General features: G+C 41.0%; 1 pseudogene; it reads left to right on the top strand.

Moving 5' to 3' along the window:
• The window catches only part of LOC112442191 (zinc finger protein 345-like), a 37,411-nt pseudogene extending 16,269 nt beyond the window's left edge, over positions 1-21,142 (top strand).
• The last annotated feature ends 3,405 nt before the right edge of the window (positions 21,143-24,547 follow it).

Genomic DNA, 24,547 nt, shown 5'->3' with positions numbered 1-24,547 from the left:
TAGGTAACTTTCATCTATATTTATAGAGGCAGAGAAAGTTAAGCAAAATGAAGTCAGAGGGACTGATTTCAATTGAAAAAGCAAGAGATGCATTCCTATACACTAACAACAAAAGATCAGAGAGATTAAGGGAACAGTCCCGTTTACCGTCACATCGAAAAGAATAAAACAATGTAGGAGGAAACCTACCTAAGGAGGTAAAAGACCTATACTCAGAAAACTAAGATATTGATGAAAGAAGTCAAAGATGACAAGAATAGATGGAGAGATATACCATGTTCTTGGATTGAAAGAATGACTATTATGAAAATGACTCTGCTATCCAAAGCAATCTACAGATTCAATGCAGTCCCCAACAAATTACCAAGGGCATTCTTCACAGAATTAAAAGAAATTTAACATTTTCCATGGAAACACAAAAGACTCCAAATAGTGAAAGCAGTCTTAAGAATAACAGAGCTGGAGGAAGCAGGCTCCTTGGCTTCAGACTATACTACAAAGCTACGGTGATCAAACAGTATAGTACTGGCACAAAAACAAAAATATAGATCAATGGAACTGGATAGCAAGCCCAGAGATAAACCTATACATCTGTGGCCACCTAATCTATGACAATGAAAGCAAGAATATATAATGGAGGAAAGTTGTTGTTTAGTCACTAAGTTGTGTTTAACTCTTTGAGATCCCATGGACTGTGGCACTCCAGGCTCCTCTGTTTTCCACTATCTCCTAGAGTTTGCTCAAATTCACGTCCATTGAGTCAGAGATGCTATCTAACCATCTCATCCTCTGACACCCCCTTCTCCTTTTGCCTTCAATCCTTCCCAGCATCAGACAGTCTCTTCTATAAGTGGTGCTGGGGAAACTGGACAGCTACATGTAAAAGAATGAAATGAAAACACTCCCTAACACCATGAGAGAGTAACAGGCAGGAAAGGTAGGGGTCTCCAACCGGAGGAAATAGGCTGCAAGTGTCAGACATTTTTTCTCTCTCTCTTAAGCAGCAGGAGGAAACAAACTACAAGTATCAGATCATTTCCCTTCTCTATACAAATTTAAAAGGAGTTTCTTTTAAAATTCTTTGTTGCCATGATGACACCTGGTTCCACCTGAACTTAACTTTTCTCAAACCTTGATCTAACCAATGTGTTTTTCTTATGGAAATGTTTTTCTTAAGCTTTGTTAATGAACTATGTATTTACCCTAGACTCTATCTTTCTTCAAGTCCCTTCACCTAAGACTCAGAACAGTACTTGACAAACCAGTATGTTTTACTCATGGAAATGTTCTCTTAAGCTATGTTAATAAGACTATGTATTTGCTTGGAAACCTGCCTTTCTTCAAGATTCATGCCAATCATTTTATGGCCCGGGATGACTCACCTTGTGCCAATGTTATCTCAAAATGTATGTTGTGGGTGAGGGACATGGTGCCGCTCTCTGAGTTTTGAGACATTTCTTTTCTCTAATTAGCAGCCTGCTACTGGCTATATAACTTCCTGCCAAAGACTAGCAGGGGGGCAATCTTCCTGCCCCCTTCTGATGTCTACAACAGAAGCTTTCTCCCTCTCTTTTATACTTTAATAAAACTTTGTCACTCAAAAGCTCTGAGCCATCAAGCCTCATGACTGGCCCCGGATTGAATTCCTCTCCTCCAGAGGCCAAGAATCTGAAATGAAGGCAACAGCTCAGCAACAACCTTTCATCTTGGGAGCTTGTCCAAGTAGGATGTCCAAAGATACCTGGAGTAACAGGCAAGTTTGGCCTTGGAGTAAAAAATGAAGCAGGGCAAAGGCTAACAGAGTTTTGCCAAGAGAACGCACTAGTCATACAAACCAGTGCAAGCACCCTTTTCCAACAATACAAGAGATAACCCTACACATTCATATCACCAAATGGTCAATACCAAAATCAGATTGATTACATTCTTTGCAACTGAAGATGGAAAGGCTCTATTATATCAGTTCAGTTCAGTCACTCAGTCATGTCTGACTCTTTGCAACCCCATGGACTGCAGCACGCCAGGCCTCCCTGTCCATCACCAACTCCCGGAGTTTACTCAAACTCATGTCCATTGAGTCAATGATGCCATCCAACCATCTCATCCTCTGTTATCCCCTTCTCCTCCTGCCTTCAATCTTTCCCAACATCAGGGTCTTTGCAAATAAGTCAGCTCTTCACATCAGGTGGCCAAAGTATTGGAGTTTCAGCTTCAACATCAGTCCTTCCAGTGAACACTCAGGACTGATCTCCTTTAGGATGGACGGGTTGGATCTCCTTGCAGTCCAAGACTCTCAAGAGTCTTCTCCAACAGCACAGTTCAAAAGCATCCATTCTTTGGCACTCAGCTTTCTTTATAGTCCAACGCTCACATCCATACATGACTACTGGAAAAACCACAGCCTTGACTAGATGGACCTTTGCTGGCAAAGTAATGTCTCTGCTTTTGTATATACTCTCTAGGTTGGTCATAACTTTCTTTCCAAGAAGTAAGCATCTTTTAATTTCATGACTGGAGTCACCATCTGCAGTGATTTTGGAGTCCCCCAAAATAAAGTCTGCCACTGTTTCCCCATCTATTTCTCATGAAGTGATGGGACCAGATGCCATGATCTTCGTTTTCTGAATGTTGAGCTTTAAGCCAACTTTTTCACTCTCCTCTTTCACTTTCATCAAGAGGCTTTTTAGTTCTTCACTTTCTGCCATAAGGGTGGTGTCATCTGCATATCTGAAGTTGTTGCTATTTTTTCTGGAAATCTTGATTCCAGCTTGTGCTATATCCAGCCCAGCATTTTGCATGATGTACTCTGCATGTAAGTTAAATAAGCAGGGTGACAATATACAGCCTTGACATACTCCTTTCCTGATTTGGAACCAGTCTGTTGTTCCATGTCCAGTTCTAACTGTTGCTTCCTGACCTGCACATAGGTTTCTCAAGAGGCAGGTCAGGTGGTCTGGTATTTCTGTCTCTTTCAGAATTGTCCACAGTTTGTTCTGATCCACACAGTCAAAGGGTTTGGCATTGTCAATAAAGAAGAAGTAGATGTTTTTCTGGAACTCTCTTGCTTCTTCAATGGTCCAGTGGATATTGGCAATTTGATCTCTGGTTCCTCTGCCCTTTCTAAAACCAGCTTGAACATCTGGAATTTCACGGTTCACATACTGTTGAAGCCTGGCTTGGAAAATTTTGAGCATTACTTTGCTAGCATGTGAGATGAGTGTGATTGTGCAGTAGTTTGAACATTCTGCTGCCAAATGTTTGAACATTTGGCACTGCCTTTCCTTGGGATTGGAATGAAAACTGACCTTTTCCAGTCCTGGGGCCACTGTTGAGTTTTCCAGATTTGCTGGCATATTGAGTGCAGCACTTTCACAGCATCATCTTTTAGGATTTGAAATAGCTCAACTGGAATTCCATCACCTCCACTAGTTTTGTTCATAGTGATGCTTCCTAATGCCCACTTGACTTTGCATTCCAGGATGTTTGGCTCTAGGTGAGTGATCACCTAGAGCATTGTAGTTATCTGGGTCATGAAGATCTTTTTTGTATCATCATTCCATGTATTCTTGCCACCTCTTCTTAATATCTTCTGCTTCTGTTAGGTCCATAGAATTTCTGTCCTTTATTGTGCTCATCTTTGCATGAAATGTTCCCTTGGTATCTCTAATTTTCTTGAAGAGATCTCTAGTCTTTCCCATTCTGTTGTCTTCCTCTATTTCTTTGCATTGATCTCTGAGGAAGAGTTTCTTATCTCTCCTTGCTAGTCTTTGGAATTCTGCATTCAAGTGGGTATATCTTTCCTTTTCTCCTTTGCCTTTAGCTTCTCTTCTTTTCTCAACCATTTTTAAGGCCTTGTCAGACAAACATTTTGCCTTTTTGCATTTCTTTTCTTGGGGATGGTCTTGATCAATGCCTCCTGTACACTGTCATGAACCTCCAACCATAGTTATTCAGGCACTCTGTCTATCAGATCTAATCCCTTGAATCTATTTGTCACTTCCACTGTATAATCATAAGGGATTTGATTTAAGCAAAAACAAGACCTGGAGCTGTCTGTGGCTCAGATCATCAGTTTCTTATAGCAAAATTCAGTCTTAAACTAAAGTAAGTAGGGAAAATCACTAGGCCATTCAGCTATGACCTAAATCAAATCCCTTATGATTATACAGTGAGGTGACAAATAGATTCAAGGGATTAGATCTGGTAGTTAGAGTGCCTGAAAACTATGGACAGAGGTTCATAACAGTCTACAGGAGGCAGTGAACAAAACCATCCAAAAAGGAAAAGAAATGCAAGAAAATTCACCCAGCTCTACTCTAATGATTTGGGCACTTTTTTTGCATATTATGTTCAAAAAGTATTTAAACACTTAAAAAAAAATCATAAAAACTTTCTCAGGCAGGGGAAGGAGAAGGTGGGACGAATTGAGAGAGTAGCATTGAAACATACACATTACCCATATGTAAAATTAGATAACCAGTGAAATTTGCTTAGGATGGCAGGGAGCTCAACCTGGTGTTCTGTGACAACCCAAACAGGGAAGATGGGGAGGGGGTGGGGTAAGGAGAGTTAAGAAGAAGGGGACATATATATACTTAGGGTTTATTTGTGTTGATGTATGGAAGAAACCCACACAATATTATAAAGCAATTATCCTCCAATTAAAAAAACAAAAACAACAACAAAAAAAACTGTCTCAGGAACAGCTACACAACCACCAACCCCCCTCCACCCAAGGTCACAAAATGAAGCAAATGCACTCACACCAGCAGTGAAGGGTCTCTCTTCTCATGCCCTCCTACAACAGGCCAGGCTGCGGTTAGTGCCTGGGGATTCCTCTCCTTCAGTTTCCTCAGAATCTGCTCTCTCTTCCCCTCCACCTGCCAGGACCTTCGGACTCTAGTTCTCCTTGGCGGCACCCATCGCAGCCCAGCCCAAGCTGGGACTGAGAACAGGACGATGCCACTGTGCCCTCTGGGGCTCTTAGTTCTAGGGCTCAGTCTCTCAGTCAAGTCCGACTCTTTGCGACCCCATGGACTGTGGCACGCCAGGCTTCCCTGTCCATCACCAATTCCCGGAGCTGGGGCTCTTAAACACACTACAAGTCCCAGAAGTCCCCATGGCGGAAATAAGCTTCCCTCCAGAATGCCCGTGGAGGGTCCTCTTCACAGTCTGAACTACAGTCGAGCGGAGTGATTCTCCCCCACCCTCCTCCACCCCGGAAGTCAACGGAGGGCCTGATACCCTTGCAGGATTACGGTACCGAGGAGGGCTCGAAGAGGGCTCAGGATTGCAGGTTCTCTTTGATCTTTCGGTGTTGGACTACATTTTCCAGAAACCTGCGGATGTTACGTCACTTCCTACCAAGTTTTCAGCGCTGCTGTATTTAAACCAGTTGAGCGGCCCTGCGGCGTGAGGAGGGTGGAGTGTGAAACTGCCTTGTCCGCTAGGACCCTGCAGGACGCCGGGGAAGCTGAAGGTGAGGCGCTGGCTGAGCCGCGGTGCAGAGACAGGCCGTGTCCAGAGTCTCAGGCCTTAGCGCGCCAGTGTGTGTGTGTGTGTGTGTGTGTGTGTGTGTGTGTGTGTAACGTGATGTGCCTATGAGAGTGCATGATTTTGTGTGTGAACACTTGCGAGAGTGGTAATTGTGTCTTCAGCCATCAATGAGGTTGTGTGACGTTGCGCGAATGACCGGGTAAAGAAATTGTCTTCAAGTCAGAGACTTTTGGGAGCTCCAAAATCACTGCAGATGGTGACTGCAGCCATGAAATTAAAAGATGCTTACTTCTTAGAAGGAAAGTTATGACCAATCTAGATAGTATATAAAAAAGCAGAGACATTACTTTGCCAACAAAGGTCCGTCTAGTCAAGGCTGTGGTTTTTCCGGTAGTCATGTATGGATGTGAGAGTTGAACTATAAAGAAAGCTGAGTGCCAAAGAATGGATGCTTTTGAACTGTGCTGTTGGAGAAGACTCTTGAGAGTCTCTTGGACAGCAAGGAGATCCAACCAGTCCATCCTAAAGGAAATCAGTCCTGAATATTTATTGGAAGGACTGATGTTGAAGCTGAAACTCCAGTACTTTGGCCACCTGATGTGAAGAGCTGACTCATTTGCAAAGACCCTGATGTTGGGAAAGATTGAAGGCAGGAGAAGGGGATAACAGAGGATGAGATGGTTGGATGGCATCACCGACTCAATGGACATGGGTTTGAGTAAACTCCGGGAGTTGGTGATGGACAGGGAGGCCTGGCGTGCTGCAGTCCATGGGGTTGCAAAGATTCAGACATGACTGAGTGACTGAACTGAACTGAACAGTGCAAATAACTTAAAAAAATTTTGAGGTTTCTTTGAATCTGGGTTCAGATAAGACCCATGTTTTGTGATTCATTTATAACTCTCCTAATAAAGTCTTTTTTAGAAACCATGATTTCTTATTCTCATTCTTTGTCTGTCTCTACTTGCAATGTATTTGTTGAAGAAACTGGGTAATTTGTTCCGTATAGTTTCCCACTGTATCGTTAACATGTCTTTCTGTATTTCCTGTAGATTAAGAGGCTTAACCTAGCAGCACTAATTTGAATTTCCTGGAAGGGATCAGAAAGAGAGCTCAGATTAATTTTCAACCCCTTATAATCCAAATATTGGGGAAGGTTTCTTGGGGAGGGAAAGTTAGGCTGAAATGGATCACATACTAGCTGGACAGATGCTTCTCCCATGGGACAGTTAACAAGTCTGAAGAGAGTATGTGCCCTCTATCTGACTTCCAGCCCTGATGAAATGACAGCAGTATTGAAAAATCCATAAAGATAGAGGGAGACTTTATTATTAAAAGAGCTCATATGTGATGTCTTCATGTGTGTGGAGAGTGAGACATATTCCCCTCTATATATAGAAAATAGTGATAAGGAACTTTCCTAAAGTTTCTTTGAGGTGTGGGTCAGCCAATGGGCCTTAAATTAGAGAGATTAAGGCTTGGGGTAAGAGAAAGACACATGTAGGTGGTCCTTTTACACACTACCATTTAAAAGGGAGCTGTTTAAAGAGACCATTATGTCTCTTAATTAAACCAGCTGCCTGGGACCTATTGGGAAATGAAAGTTCCTTTGAATGCCTTTCCCAGGGGCCCAGCATGGTGTATTATGAGAAGTTAAATGTGTGCCTTGGTCACTGTCAGTAATGTCTGGAACTCAGAAGGAAATCAGGATTGTCCTGGAAGGGCCTTGTATATCCAGGGATGTGTGACTTTGATTTATGTTTCAGTATCTGTAAGATAAGAGATTCCCAGATTTCTTTACACTTAAAGGGGAAACTCTTAAGCAGTGGCCCAAGAGTTTGTGAAAATATGCAGATAGAACCATTTGTTGGCCAGGACATTTGTGCAAAGATGACCTCGTGAAGTTTGACCACTTGTTCTGCCCCTTGGGTCCTGTCCTTTATGGGGAACATCCTAGTTAAGGGATGGAAAGCAGCCACATTCCACTGACCTCCATCACTTGTGATGGTGGTGGTGCTGTCCAGAAAGTCTGAACTCCCATTGTTGTCTACTCAGTTAATCCCAGGCGGATTCCTAGTCAAGGACTCTGGGGGAGGGGTGACTTCCTCTAGCACCATCACATCCAGCAAGGGACTAGGGATAGGGAAGACCAGTCTCTCCTGTAGATGGAATATTCTAGAGGGCCAGAATTTGGCTACACCTACAGGGTGTATCAAGGAGGCCTCAGTACTTGCGCTGAGCTTGTGAGAGTGCTGCTTCCACGATCCAAGGCATAATGGGCATCTCGGTTCAGAGATTCCCAGGCTTAGGGTCTTTGAAAGCCTTTACTTCCAAGAGATCTTAGCATCTAGCCAGCACTAGTCACTTAATGATGTACGTTTAGTCACTCTAATGATGTACAGCATAGGGCCAAAGGAGGCAGTTTCTTGCATCATTAGCCTGTAGGTGGACACCATAGTTGGTTCAGAGGCATGAGAGGTTGCTGCGGCCTCTACAAAGAGGCAGTCTCTGAGGCCACTAACAGGAAGTGACTGCTGATTTTAATTTGAAGAGATTGTGGAGCCTTTTGTTGGATGAATTCCTTTTCACGGTGGGATGGTTTGTAAGTAACAGCATCAGTGAGATTAAAATTTGTCAGTAAGGAGATATGTTGCTTCCAGACCCGAAGAAGACTTGACTTTATGGGCCCTGAGAGATTCCACAGCAGGTTATGGACAGTGTCTGGGATAGAGCTGTCCAGTCTTACCAATACTTTTCAGGAATTTCACCACAGTGTCAGGGCTTTACATTACGCATGATGCAATAGCCTATGACTCTTTTTGTAAGCTCTTTTGTGAGTATTTTTATGTCTTTAATGAGCATGTTAAATGAATGTCCATTTATGGAGGAGGTCATCCATATAATGTCATACCTGGGCTTGTGGAAGAAGGTGGATGTAGTTAAGATTACAATGGCAAGGCGACTGAGGTATCCGTGGGTAGCCCAGCAAAGCTATATTGTGTTAGACCTTGAGAAGAGAAGTATAAAAGGAGGGTGTTTAGCCAACTTCCTGTGAAGAGGAATTGGGAGTTTTTAGCCATAACATCAGTGTTGAGTCAAGATAGCACTTCTGAAATATTTATCACAGGCTCATTGTACCTCACGCCACACACAAAAATTTATTCCAAATGCACCATCAGCCTAAATGTAAGAGTATAAGCAGCCAAAAGGGAAAAAATACATAAATTGGACTTCCTCAAAATTAAAAACTTACCAGCTTCAAAGGAAACAAAGTGAAAATATAGCCCACAATGCATGTACACTAGGTCACTACGGTTGTGTCCGACTCTTTGCAACCCTGCTAGGCTGCTCTGTTCATTGGATTCTCCAGGCAAGAATACTAGAGTGGGTTGCTATTCCCTTCTGCAGGAGATCTTCCTGACCCAGGGATCCAACCCCCGTCTCTTATGTCTCCTGCATTGGCAGGCAGGTTCTTTACCATTAGTGCCACCTGGGAAGCTCCAGGTGTATAGCCTACAATTGCTATTGCTAAGTCACTCCAGTCGTGTCCGACTCTGTGTGACCCCATAGACGGCAGCCCACCAGGCTTCCCCATCCCTGGGATTCTCCAGGCAAAAACACTGGAGTGGGTTGCCATTTCCTTCTCCAGTGCATGAAAGTGAAAAGTGAAAGTGAAGTCGTTCAGTCATATTCGACCCTCAGCAACCCCATGGACTGCAGCCTTCCAGGCTCCTCCATCCATGGGATTTTCCAGGCAAGAGAACTGGAGTGGGGTGCCATTGCCTTCTCCGATAGCCTACAAAGTAGGATCCAAAATTTGAAAATTACATGTTCAAGAAGGAATTGGATTTTTTAGAGTGTGTGAGGAATTATTACAACTCAACAATAAAAACACAAATATCCAGTTTGTTTTTTTTTTCTTTGGCCGAGTCATGCTGGATGCCTGATCTTGGCTCCCCCACCAGGGATTGAATCTGTTCCTTCTATGGTGAAAGCACAAAGTCTTAACCACTGCATCACTAGGGAAGTCCCCAGGCAGTTTTCTGTTAAAGGATGTTCCCCACTTCCACACCCAAGGGCCCGGGTTTCAGTCCCTGGTTGGGGACCTAAGATCCTACAAGCCACATGACCAAAATAAATAAGTACAATTAAAAATACAGGTCAAGATGGAGGGGATATATGTATACTTATGGTTGACTCACATTGTTGTATGGCAGAAACCAACACAACATTGTAAAGCAATTATCCTTCAATTAAAAAAAAAAAAAGAATGCTTTGGGTTTGTTCCTTGGTTAGTGGATGAGTCTAGTGTGACTTCATGTGGCCTGGATGAAACTTTGGACTCAAAATACTTCTTGCACCTGGAACATGAGAACAAGTCAGGGAGGCACTCTCTGGTATGTAGTGTGTTGGAACTGGGGAAGAAACACAGATCTTAGTTGTATGAAGTGTTTGTTCCAGGATTTGGCCTACATGGATATAGTGCACTTCTAGGCCTGAGGGCCCCATCAGTACCCTTGAAGCAGGCATGACTTGGGTATGTTTTGGATCAGGGCCCCCTAGTCTGAAAAGGTGAACCACTCAGGACAGGTCAGAGAACCCTAAGAACATCATAGGAATTGGGTACTGCTTTAGCATAAATTAATTCAATATCTGTGTTTTTTGGTATTGAAGAAGGCAATTGATTTTTTAGATTTCTGTAAATCTCAGTATGTGTATTGGGGCATGGAAGGGACCAGGTGCCATGAAAAGGGAAGGAAATATTTATCTTAACTTAGTCATTTAGAAGCAAGCCTGTTCTCATGGTTCCTTTTACTTCCTTGACTCTGTCTTCTCAGGACTCTGCAGTTTTCCACAAGAAGAAGCCAGAGGAGAACTAATAATTTGCCATTCTAAGCCATGCCCCATGTGAGTTGATGTTTTTTCTTCCCTTCATCAAATAGTCTTGTTTTCTAGGATATGAATGCTCAATATTCTTACCTCCAGATTTTCTGCCTTACTAAGCCCCAGCCCTCTCTTCTCTAGCCATATTTGGGATCCATTCTGCAAATCAGGAAACGTATTAAGGAAAAAGTAGAACCTCTCCTGTCACTGTGGTTTGAGATGGGACTACATATGCAAAATTCAGTCTGTGTCATTGACTCTATTTTCTGGATGATTAGGATAGAAATTGCTGTTTATCTCAGAATGTGGTGAGATCTTTGGTCTGTGAGGCTTTTAAGATTGACATATGATCAAATGCAGGACTGATAACAAAGAGAGTATCATGTCGGTGAATATCTCAGAGGTGAATACCAGTGACAAGGTCCGTTTTGAATCTGAATAACATGTATAAGTCAAGGACCATGTCTATGTGAGTTTAGGTCATCTTTCATTGGCTTTCTGTTGCTCAGAATAAGTGATGTGTACAATGAGCAATGATGAGAGGTAACAGACCCAGAGATTTAGGTTGTTGAGGATTTTAGAAACAGAGCTGACATTAGAAAAGGAATACAAACTAAATACCAAAAAATACAAAAATGATTGCAGGGAATTCCCTGGTGGTCCAGTGGTTAGAACTCTGCACTTTCACTGCTGAGGGCTGGGGTTCAGTCTCTGGTAGGGCACTAAGATCCCGTTAGCTGTACATTGCATGGGGTGGGAGGAGGGAAAGGAAGGAAAAGAAAATGATTACAAGGCTTCCATTGTGGTCCAGTGGTTGGGAAGCCACCTTACAATACAGGGAACACTGGTTCATGCCCTGGTCTGGGAAGATTCCCACATACCACAGGGCAATTAAGCCCATGCACCGCAACTTCTGAGCCTGAGCTCTGGAACCCGCGAGCCACAACTACTGAGCCCATGTTTGGGAACTACTGAAGCCCACCTGACTAGAGCCTGTACTCTGCAACAAGAGAAGCCACCACAATGAGAAGCCCACACACCGCAAGGGAGAGTAGCTCCCATTCTCCACAACTAGAGAAAGCCTGAGTGCAGCAACAAAAGTCCAGTGTAGCCAAAAATAAAGTGTTTTTTAAAAAGGAAAGACAATTATTACAATCATAATATGATATATTATATCATATGCTGCTGCTGCTCAGTCACTTTAGTCATGTCCGACTCTGTGTGACCCCATAGACGGCAGCCCACCAGGCTTCCCAGTCCCTGAGATTCTCCAGGCAAGAACACTGGAGTGGGTTGCCATTTCCTTCTCCAGTGCATAAAAGTGAAAAGTGAAAGTGAAGTTGCTCAGTCATGTCCGACCCTCAGTGACCCCATGGACTGCAGCCTACCAGGCTCCTCCGTCCATGGGATTTTCCAGACAGGAGTACATATACCTTGTAAAAATGATGACTATGAAAGGATTTGCCAGGACAAGGGAGAAAATTATTGCTAAGTTATTCTGAGACTTAAGTTGGAAATAAACCCTTAAATTATATAGAAATCTTATTTTCTAAGATAAATATTTTAAAAGATATTTGGATGGGCCTATCAGGTTTGTTTTTCTTTTTTCTCCCTTCCTTCTTCCATCCTCTCCTTCTTCCATCCCTTCCATCCTTTCTCTTACTTAGTTTCAATTCTTTAAAGGGAAGAGGGGAGGAAGGAACCTGCAACCTATTTGGGAATTTGCATGTGTTACCTGCTTACATAGGCTTTTTACGTAGTGCTTGTGGTAAAGGACCCACCTAACAAATGCAGGAGACGTAAGAGATGCGGGTTCGAGCCCTGAGTTGGGAAAACCCCCGGAGGAGAGCATGGCAACCCACTCCGGTATTCTTGCCTGGAGAATCCCATGAATAGAGGAGCCCAGTGGGCTACAGTACATAGGGTTGTAGTGAATCAGATATGACTGAAGTGACTGAGCACTCATGCATGGGCTTGCACAGAGTATTTCATTTAATCAGAGAGCTCTACTCACCTGGCTTTTGTTCATTCCTATTACTGTTTATGAGAAGCTATAACAGTAATAGGAATGTTTAGAAACTATGTAGGTGCTCTACATTTATCACATAATTTCCTTTCCATTACTTAACCTTATTGCAAACTTTTTTCTCTTTTGGCCACTTTATGTAATACTTTTCTTCTCTCATTACTTCTAGAAAATATTTTTTTGTTTTACCATTAACACTGGGTTTGTCATCTTAGAGGTTAGTATTGTTCAAGGATGTGGCCATGGACTTCTCACAGGAGGAATGGGCATACCTGGATTTGGAACAGAAGGATCTGTACAGAGATGTGATGCTGGAGAACTACAGCAACCTGATCTCACTGGGTAAGCTTGTCTGCTCCTAATAATTCAACCTGTCTTTGTGAAATTTAGAAAAGTTTCCAAGTGCCTAGCTGCATTTCAGGCCTCTAGTCCCAAATAAATTTTTTGTGCTTTATAGACTTAGAAATGGACAGCTCCATTGGGCATCTGTATCTTTTGTATTCTTCATAGATCCTTCGTCTTAATCTTTCTACAGTTGACCTTGTTACTTGCTGAACAACGTGCTCCATTTTAAGCAGAGTGTAACCATATCCATTCCTACTTATAAACAGGAGTTTCCATTTCTAAGCCAGATGTGCTCTCCTTATTGGAGCAAGGGAAAGAGCCTTGGAAGGTTGTACAGGATGTGACAAGAGATCTGAGCCCAGGTGAGTAGTTGATGATCTGCCAAAGGGAGGCCATTGTTAAAATTGCTTAATTTTAACTATTTTTGGCCAGTTGCTTAATTGGCCACATCTTTGAGTTATTAGCTTAAAAGTTCTCAAAGACCCAACTAATGCCTTTTCCTCCTAGGCCTGTGAAGTAAAAATCCTGAGCCCAGGAGGACAAAACTGTTTACCTAAGGAATCAGTTCAGTTCAGTTCAGTCGCTCAGTTGTGTCTGACTCTTTGCGACCCCGTGAATAGCAGCACGCCAGGCCTCCCTGTCCATCACCAACTCCCGGAGTTCACTCAGGCTCACGTCCATCGAGTCAGGGATGCCATCCAGCCATCTCATCCTCTGTTGTCCCCTTCTCCTCCTGCCCCCAATCCCTCCCAGCATCAGAGTCTTTTCCAATGAGTCAACTCTTCGCATGAGGTGGCCAAAGTACTGGAGTTTCAGCTTTAGCATCATTCCTTCCAAAGAAATCCCAGGGCTGATCTCCTTCAGAATGGACTGGTTGGATCTCCTTGTAGTCCGAGGGACTCTCAAGAGTCTTATCCAACACCACAGTTCAAAAGCGTCAATTCTTTGGCACTCAGCCTTCTTCACAGTCCAACTCTCACATCCATACATGACCACTGGAAAAACCATAGCCTTGACTAGATGGACCTTTGTTGGCAAAGTAATGTCTCTGCTTTTGAATATGCTATCTAGGTTGGTCATAACTTTCCTTCCAAGGAGTAAGCGTCTTTTAATTTCATGGCTGCAGTCACCATCTGCAGTGATTTTGGAGCTCAAAAAAATAAAGTCTGACACTGTTTCCACTGTTTCCCCATCTATTTCCCATAAAGTGATGGGACCAGATGCCATGATCTTCGTTTTCTGAATGTTGAGTTTTAAGCCAACTTTTTCACTCTCTTTCACCTTCATCAAGAGGCTTTTTAGTTCCTCTTCACTTTCTGCCATAAGGGTGGTGTCATCTGCATATCTGAGGTTATTGATATTTCTCCCAGCAATCTTGATTCCAGCTTGTGCTTCTTCCAGCCCAGAATTTCTCATGATGTACTCTGCATATAAGTTAAATAAGCAGAGTGATACCCTAAGGTAATTTTAGGCTTACAGAAAAACTGAACAAAGCCCAGAGAGTTCCCACATGCCCCCTTTCCAGTTTTGTTCCATTTACCACTTTCCTGATTTTCTTTCATTTTCTCCTGTATTTTCAAACAAGAGATTGCCTTCCTTTTCCAATAGTAATCATTTTACTTTTTTATATTTCTGATCCAGTGACACCTGTATGAGAGTCTATCCCGCAAATATTTTTAAATACTCTCTGTGTTCTAAGTATTGAGAATGTAGCAGTAAACAAGAAAAATTCTCTATCCCCATTGATACAGCAGAAGAAATATAATAGTAGCAAATAAAAACATACAAAGAATGATGATTTTTATGAAGCAAAACAAAAAGCAGAGAAAAATCACGAAGTAATGGAGTGGGTGTTCTTTTAGAGAGATTGGTTAAGGATGACTCTCTGAGATGCTCACATTTGAGGGGAGATATGAATAAAGTACATTCAGAAAACGAAGATCATGGCATCCGGTCCCATCACATCATGGGAAATAGATGGGGAAACAGTGGAAACAGTATCAGACTTTATTTTTTTGAGTTCCAAAATCACTACAGATGGTGACTGCAGCCATGAAATTAAAAGACGCTTACTCCTTGGAAGAAAAGTTATGACCAACCTAGATAGCATATTGAAAAGCAGACACATTACTTTGCCAACAAAGGTTTGTCTAGTCAAGGCTATAGTTTTTCCTGTGGTCATGTATGGATGTGAGAGTTGGACTGTGAAGAAAGCTGAGCGCCGAAGAATTGATGCTTTTGAACTGTGGTGTTGGAGAAGACTCTTGAGAGTCCCTTGGACTGCAAGGAGATCCAACCAGTCCATTCTGAAGGAGATCAGCCCTGGGATTTCTTTGGAAGGAATGATGCTAAAGCTGAAACTCCAGTACTTTGGCCACCTCATGCCAAGAGTTGACTCATTGGAAAAGACTCTGATGCTGGGAGGGATTGGGGGCAAGAGGAGAAGGGGACAACAGAGGATGAGATGGCTGGATGGCATCACTGATTCGATGGACGTGAGTCTGAGTGAACTCCGGGAGTTGGTGATGACAGGGAGGCCTGGCGTGCTGCGATTCATGGGGTCGCAAAGAGTGGGACACAACTGAGGGACTGGAACTGAACTGAAAGTAAGCCATGCAAATTCTAGGATAAGAGCAGTTTTTTATTTTGTTTAGTTTTCTGGGTTTTGTTTGTTTTCTGGCCATACCTTGAGACTTGTGGGATCTTGGTTCCCCAGGGTCTGAACACAGGCCCCTGGCAGTGAAAGTGCAGAGTCCTAACTCCAGGACTGCCATGAAATTCCCAAGAAGACTAGTTTAAGGCAGAGAGACTAGTAATAGTAGAGGAAGTCAGAGGTAGGAATGAGTTTGATGCTTTTGAGGATCAACAGATAAGCAAGTGTGGCTAAGGTGAGTTAGGGAGAACAGAAATAAAGTAATGTATCAATATAGATTCATCAGTTTTAACTAACGTACTGAACCAATACAAAATATTAAGTTATTACTAATAAGGGAAACTGGAGGGGCAAAGAAAGGGGGTATGTGGGAACTCTCCGGGCTTTGTTCGGTTTTTCTGTAAGCCTAAAACTACTCTAAGAAATAAAGTCTTAATTTAAAAACAAAAGATAAACTATAGCATGAGTTCATACCAATTCAATTCTAATCTAAATTATAGGCTTTTTATTTAACCCTTTTAAAAATCTTAACAGCTGCATCTATTTTCTTTCATGCCAAGAGTCCCAGTTACCATGGACACTAAGAATAGTGGGATTAGAATATCACATGATTACCTACTCTATCCCACATTATACAGGAAGCCTCTAAAATAAAATCTACACTACCAGTAATAATATGATTACTCAAAACAATTTGAGATAATGTTTTGCCTGTTTTCTATTCCCTTCATAGGGTATATCTCACAGTCAAATTGCTATGTTTTGAAGTTATGTGAAGTAGTTTCCTTGTATGGTTATGCTACCAATTGTAAATATGGGTTTTATTTTTTGTTGCTGTTTTGAATTTTTAAGCTATGCTTTCTTGTAATTTAATTTTATTTTACAATTATGCAATATAATTATGTACTACCAAAGTCAAATGTCCAAAACAGATTATATTCAAAGAAATCTGACTTCTATCCCTGACTTCTTCACATTTCCCACCCTGTAACTATGGGGTTTACTCCTCCCGCCTTTTTAAAATAAGTAAATGTGTATTTTACATTTATACTTCTTCCACTTTCTCTCCTTCCTAAGATAAAAAGACCATAGCTAAAAAAAAAAAAACAAAGAGCATAACTATACATACTTTTGTTGACATTTCTTTTACAATTAACAGTGTATTTCAATCAGCACTCCATATTAATATGAAGAGATATTCCTTTTTAACTGCTTCATAGTATTCCATGATGTGGCTATACCATGAATTATTTCAATCAGCCACCTAGTGATCGACAACTGGGCTATTTTACTCTTTTTATGTAACAAATTATGCTTTAATAAAGACTTTATGCATCAGAGTTCTTTTGTTAGTGCAATAAAAAAATTTTTTTAAATTATTTTTTGTTTTTTGGCCATGCTATGCAGCATGCAGGATCTTGGTCCCCTGACCAGCATTTGAACCTGTGCCCCTGCAGTGAAAGTGCAGTCATAATCACTGGACTGCCAAGGAAGTCCTGCTAGTGCAATTTTGAGATAGATTTAACATAAGTATAGATATCTTTACTTATCTATTTTTTCCCAGCTTGTCATTTTACTTTCCTTAATGTATTTTTGACATGCTAGCCTTTTTTTTTTTTAACTCTAATGTGGTCTTTTTTTTTTTTTTATCAAGTTATGGTTTGGAAAAATTTCCCCATTCCTCAGTTATAGAAAAGTCTCCTAAGTTTTATTCTAGTTATTTGTATGTTTTCATTTTTGTAAGGACATCTGTCCCATTTGGAATATATCCTACATAATGTCTAAGATACTGATGCAATTTCAACTTTTTTTTTTTTAATGTTTATCTTTATGCTGTGTGGTGGGCTTTTTTGTTGTTTTTATTTTAAGGGAGAAGGAAAGTTTAATTCTATGCAGCAAGTTAGAACCCTGGGCTTCCCAGGTAGCACAGTGGTTAGGAATCTGCCTGCCAGTGCAGGAGATGCAAGAGACACAGGGTTCAATGCCTGGGTTGGGAAGATTCCTTGGAGTAGGAAATGGCAACCCACTCCAGTGTTCTTGCCTGGAAAATTCCATGGACAGAGGAACTTGATGGGCTACAGTCTATGGGGCTGTAAATAGTCAGAAATGATTGAGCATGCACAAGTAGAACCCTGGGGATCTTTCTCAGATCAGTGTTGCCTATGTTTATCCTTATGTTTATTGCTTTCATTTATTAAGAAAGAGTCTATCTCTTCCCAACTGATTTTAGCTGTTACCTTTATTGTAGGTTAAATTTACACTTATAATTGTGTCTATTTCTGGATTTTTCTTTTCTGTTCCATTAACTCAGCAGTGGCCACAGGACTGGAAAAGGTCAGTTTTCATTCCAATCCCAAAGAAAGGCAATGCCAAAGAATGCTCAAACTATTGCACAATTGCACTCATCTCACACGCTAGTAAAGTAATGCTCAAAATTCTCCAAGCCAGGCTTTAGCAATATGTGAACCGTGAACTTCCTGATGTTCAAGCTGGTTTTCGAAAAGGCAGAGGAATCAGAGATCAAATTGCCAACATCCGCTGGATCATGGAAAAAGCAAGAGAGTTCCAGAAAAGCATCTATTTCTGCTTTATTGACTGTGCCAAAGCCTTTGACTGTGTGGATCACAATAAACTGTGGAAAATTCTTCAAGAGATGGGAATACCAGACCACCTGATCTGCCTCTTGAGAAATTTGTATGCAGGTCAGGAAGCAACAGTTAGAACTGGACATGGAACAACAGACTGGTTCCAAATAGGAAAAGGAGTATGTCAAGGCTGTATATTGTCACCCTGTTTGTTTAACTTATATGCAGAGTACATCATGAGAAATGCTGGACTGGAAGAAACACAAGCTGGAATCAAGATTGCTGGCAGAAATATCAATAACCTCGGATATGCAGATGACACCACCCTTATGGCAGAAACTGAAGAGGAACTAAAAAGCCTCTTGATGAAAGTGAAAATGGAGAGTGAAAAGGTTGGCTTAAAGCTCAACATTCAGAAAACTAAGATCATGGCATCTGGTTTCACCACTTCATGGGAAATAGATGGGGAAACAGTGGAAACAGTGTCAGACTTTATTTTTCTGGGCTCCAAAATCACTACAGATGGTGACTGCAGCCATGAAATTAAAAGACACTTACTCCTTGGAAGGAAAGTTATGACCAACCTAGATAGCATATTCAAAAGTAGAGACATTAGTTTGCCAACAAAGGTTTGTCTAGTCAAGGCTATAGTTTTTCCTGTGGTCATGTATGGATGTGAGAGTTGGACTGTGATGAAGGCTGAGCACCGAAGAATTGATGCTTTTGAACTGTGGTGTTGGAGAAGACTCTTGAGAGTCCCTTGGACTGCAAGGAGATCCAACCAGTCCATTCTGAAGGAGATCAGCCCTGGGATTTCTTTGGAAGGAATGATGCTAAAGCTGAAACTCCAGTACTTAGGCCACCTCATGCGAAGAGTTGACTCATTGGAAAAGTCTCTGATGCTGGGAGGGATTGGGGGCAAGAGGAGAAGGGGACAACAGAGGATGAGATGGCTGGATGGCATCCCTGACTCGATGGACATGAGTCTGAGTGAACTCCGGGAGTTGGTGATGGACAGGGAGGCCTGGCGTGCTGCGATTCGTGGAGTCGCAAAGAGTCGGACACGACTGAGTGACTGATCTGCTCTGATTGGTTCCATTGACATTTTATGATATTCAGTTTGAGTTGGCTGTTTATAACCATAGAAATTTCATTTTTCCAGGAATCTGAAAATAACTTTTGTTTACTTGTTATCTTATAGACTGGGAATCCAGGTGTGAAACCAAGAAGCTACCATCAACAAGATAAATTTATGAACTAGAAGCATCTCAATGGGAAATAATAGAAGAACTTACAAGCCATAAGTATGAGTACAAAAGTTTTCAAAATGATAGGGAATGCGGAGACCAGTTTGAAAGCCAACTAGGAAATAAAGAGGTTTCTAGACAACTAGTAATCTATGAAGAAATGGCTAATTTTAGTCGGACTATATCCTTTACATTACAACAGAGATTTCATTCATCTGAAAAATTCGATGAATATAAAGCATGCAGAAAATATTTTATCCTTGGCTTTCACCAAACTGAACATCAGAAAAATCATTCTGATAAAAAATTCTATGAATGTAAATAATGTGGAATGGCCTTTATTAAGGACTCACAACTTACTTACCATCAGAGAGTTCACGTTCCTAAGAAACTCTATGAATGTAAGGAATGTGGAAAAGCCTTCATTTGTGCTTTGCAACTTATTTATCATCAAAGAATTCATACTGGAGAGAAACTTTATGAATGTAAAGATTGTCAAAAAGCCTTTATTTGTGCCTCACAACTTACTTATCATCAAAGAATTCACACTGGTGGAAGACCCTATGAATGTAATGAATGTGAGAAGGCCTTTTGTGGCTTGCAACTTACCATCAAAGAGTTCATACTGGTGAGAAACCCTATCAGTGTAAGGAATGTGGAAAAGCCTTTAATCGTGGCTCCCTCCTTACTCGACATCAAAAGATTCACATTGGTGAAAAACCCTTTGAATGTAAAGAATGTGCAAAGACTTTTATTTGTGACTCAGAACTTACTCAGCATGAGAGAATTCACACTGGTAAGAAACCCTATGAGTGTAAGGAATGTGGAAAGTCCTTTATTCGTGGTTCACAGCTTACTCACCATCAGAGAATTCATACTGGTGAAAAGCTGTATGTGTGTAAAGAATGTAGAATGGCCTTTACACAGAGTTCACATCTTTCTCAACATCAGAGACTTCATACTGGTGAGAAACCCTACATATGTAATGAATGTGGAAAGTCCTTTATTCGTGGCTTTCAACTTACTGAACATCAGAGAATTCATACTGGTGAGAAACTGTGTGTGTAATGAATGTGGGAGAGCCTTTCGTTATGGTTCACAGCTTTCTCCACATTATAGATTTCATACTGGTGAAAAGCTTTATAAATGTAAAGATTGTGAGATATTTTTTATCCTTGGTTCACAACTTACTGAACATCAAAGGATCCATACAGGTAAGAAGCCACATGAATGTAAGCAGTGTGGAAAGGCCTTTAACTATGACTCACAGCTTATTCGACATCAGAGGACTCATACTGGTGAGAAACTGTATGAATGTGAAAAATGTGGGAAATCATTTATTTGTGGTTCACACCTTACTGAACATCAAAGAACTCACACTGGTGAAAAACCCTTCGAAGGTAAGGAATGTGGGAAAACCTTTATTCGTGGCTCACATCTTACTCAGCATCAGAGAATTCATACTGGTGAAAAACCCTATGAATGTAAAGAATGTGGAAAGGTCTTTGCTTATGGCTCACAACTGTCTCAACATCAGAAAATTCATACAGGTGAGAATCCCTAGGAATGTAAGCTGTGTGGGAAGATCTTTATTTTGTGCCTCGCAACTAAAGCTACATCAGATTTTTCATACTGGAAACCATATGAATGTAAGGAATGTGGTAAGACTTTTATTTATAGCTCACAGCTAACTTACTATCAGAGAGTTCATACTGCTGAGAAACATACAAATGTAACTAATGTGGGAAGGCCTTTAACTGTGTATCACAACTTAACATCAGAGAATTCATTCTGGCGGGAAGCCTTATAAATGTAATGCATATGGTAAGGACTTTAGATGTCATTCACACCTTACTCAACATCAGAAACCTAATAATGGAGAAAGACTGTGTGAAAAATTAATTTAGTAAATCCTTTCCATGCTTATCCATAACATTTGACTTTGGAGTATCAGAAAATTCAAATTATGAATATGAGTATCCTTTTTTATATAAACTCATGACTAACTTACCTTCAGAGAATTCATAGTTTAAAAAGGCTAGATTAATATAGGTACAGAATTACTTTCCATCATATTTCAATCTTTGCTAGACAATGATTCATATGAGAGCTCAATCCTAAAAGGTAGGGTTCTCTCATTCAGCATCATTCTCTTGTTCAGCATCATTTGAGCTCCACCTGTCTGGGTGTTTCTTTGGGAAAGTTACTTAACCCCTGTTTGTTTTAGTTTCCTCCTTACTAATACATTGATATCACAAATTTCATCATGGTTTTCTGCAGTTTAAAGGAGTAAATACATATAGAGCCTATAGAAATGTGTACTACATAGTTAATGCTTAGTAAATGTTACCTTTTATTGTAAAGATTACTTTTATTTTGTGTTTTAATCATATTACAGAATTCAAAAGAGAAGGAGACTTTACAAATACAGTGAGAGTGAAGTGTTAGTTATTCAGTAGTGTATGACTCTTTGCCAACCCCATGGACGATAGCTTTCCAGGCTCCTCAGTCCATGGAATTCTCCAGGCATGAATACTGGAGTGGGTTGCCATTCCCTTCTCTGGGGGATGTTCCCTAACACAGGGATCAAACCCAGATCTCCCACATTGCAGGCAGATTCTTTACCATCAGGGCCACCAGAGACAAATACAGTCCACAAGGTAAATCTTTCATCACTTTTACTAAGTGTCAGATAATCATTTTGGAACAAAACATTCTAGTATAATTAATGTGCAATTATACTTCGTTCTGAATCAAAATTCTTACTAAAAGGGAACCCTAAGGGGAGAAAAAATATTTTGCTCTTAAAAATAAAGCTGCTTTTGAACATTTTTGTATAAGTTTTTTGCATGAACTTAAATTTCCATTTTTCTGGTATAAACATTTAAGAGAGTGGGTTTAAATGAATGCTTCTCTTACAAGAAATGGACAAATCATTTTCCAAAGTGGCTTTTCCATTTTATATTTCCATCAGGAACATGAGTGACCCAGTTTTTCTCTGTAGCTGTACCAGCATTTGACTTTTTCACTTTTTATCTTAGTCATTCTGACAGGTGTATAGTGATAATCTCTTTGTGGTTGTAATTTCCATTTCCCTAGTGGCTCATGATGATGTGCTTTTTTGCCATCTCTACCCATTGTGGTGATATGACTTTGTCTTTTACTCCTTCATTTTTTAGTTGAATATTAAAAAAAAAAAAACTGTTGGGATTGTGAGCGTGCTTTCTTTATTCTAGATGATACTAGTCCTTTGTTAAATATGTAGTTTGCAAAAAATTTTCCCAGTGCATACCTTATCTTTTCATCCTTTTAGCAAGGTCTTTTGAAGAGCAAAAGTTTTTAATTTTGAAAGGTCTGGCTTATTACTTTTTACTTTTAGGGATCTTGGTTTTGGTGTCAAATCTAACGACTCCTTGTCTAGCTCCAGATCTCAGAGATCTTCTTTTATGTTTTCCTAAAGTTTTCATGGTTTTATGTTTTGCAGTTAAGTGATCCATTTTGAGTTAATATTTGCATATATTATAAGCTTTAGCTTCATATTCTTGTTTGTTTTGGCTTATGGGTGTCCAGTTGTGTAGTGGGAATTCCTAATAATGTACTTTCAAAGCCTTGAGAAATTTGAGAAATCACAGAAACAGCACCTGGAAACACAGCATATGTTAAGAAACTGTGTTAATGATTATCTTTCATGTTTTTCTTAAGAATAATCGCCTTGTTACAAACCCCAAGGTCAGACCCAGAAAGGAGTATGACTGGGATCATGAAAGCATGGACCTTGGGACACTGGGTTGGCACCAGGCATGATTGCTGCCTAAGCACTTGCCAATTGTTCCCAAGACTAGACCAGAAGGGAATGGCCTGGAGTAAAAACAAGGAGATCTGGACTATGTCAGTGTAGTCCATGACATTTAGAAGTATGTGATTAACACAGTGTTTGTCTTGAGAAAGATAAGATCTGAGAAAGTCTTGTAGTCTGCAATTAGGAATAAAACTGGATTCAGAGTGGACTCTGCACCACCTCAGTCCAATAGAGGCTGCAGGGACCCCTGACCCATTGCACCAGATTTCGTGTTCTGTCTTCATTCTCATCACTCGCTCCCAGACCATCAGGACAACAATTGGCACCCAGCATGGGGCTGGAGCGAAAGACTGCTACCAGAGAAAGAAACTACAGTGATGCAGAACCTGGGACAGTTGAGAGGCCTCTGAAAATTCCCACTGGTAAGTCCTTCAGGCATTTAATCAGGGTTAAAATGGGAAAGCTGGGAGTGCAGAACACTGTCACCCGCATACTTGTTTATTAAGACAGCTCTTGAAGGCGGGAGGAGCTTCTGTTAGTGAAGAGTGATTATTAGAATTGTTGTAAGAGTGGATAAATATTGCTGCTGGTTCCCATCAATAAGGACCTTAGATTTGAAAGTCTGGGAAAAGGTTGGAGCCAAGTTAAAGAACATGCAAAAGGAACTCTGCTCCCTGTTTCTATTTGGAGTATGTGGGTGTTAATTAAGTCAGTACTAGAACCTTTGCAGACTTCTGATTCTTTTGATCAAGGTGATGATGACTCTTGAAAAACCTCAAAGTCCAGAATATGTGGAGTCTGAGGGAAATGGCAAGTCATCTGCAAAACCTTGCTCCCTCAGCTCCCAAGGAGGACGATGAGGGATTTTTTCCTCTGCATCCTTCCCCTTGTCCTCCACCACCCACCTGCTTTTGCAGGGAACGTCTTCAGTGCAGAGTCTATGCCCACTCCTCATCTTTCATCCATACAGAAAGGAATTTTGCCAGCACAATGGGAAGGAGATTTGAAGTCTTTTTGTACTGCCATTCCCGTGACTATTCATGGGAGCTCCTGGTGTCGATCCTAACAACCCTAATGGAGTCTACGAGGTTATTTATGAACCTTTTCCTTTTAAAATCCTAAAGGAATTAAAACAAGCAGTGCAAAATTATGGTGTAAATCCTCCATAATTGGGAATAGTTAAGGGTGTGGCAGAGGGCAATTGCCTCATATCAGCAGATTGGTTGACATTAGCAAAAACACTGTTAGCCCCAGGGAATTTCTTCAATTTAGAACTTGGTGGCAGGATCATGCTGAGACTCTGGCTACACATAATCAGACTCATAGTATGCCTATTTCGTTGTAACAACTTATGGGGATAGGTCCACAGGGGAGAGTGCAAGATCAAATACTTATGAATGATCAAGCCATAGACCAATTGTGAAGGTGTTGCTTGAGGGCCTGGGAAAAAATAGAGTCAAAAAGCCAGACTTCTGTTTCCTTTCAAAAAATTCTTCAGGGGTCTAAGGAGCC

Source organism: Bos taurus, chromosome 18 (genome assembly GCF_002263795.3).
Source record: "Bos taurus isolate L1 Dominette 01449 registration number 42190680 breed Hereford chromosome 18, ARS-UCD2.0, whole genome shotgun sequence".
NCBI lineage: Eukaryota > Metazoa > Chordata > Mammalia > Artiodactyla > Bovidae > Bos > Bos taurus.
This window is presented reverse-complemented; position numbering and strand designations above follow the sequence as displayed.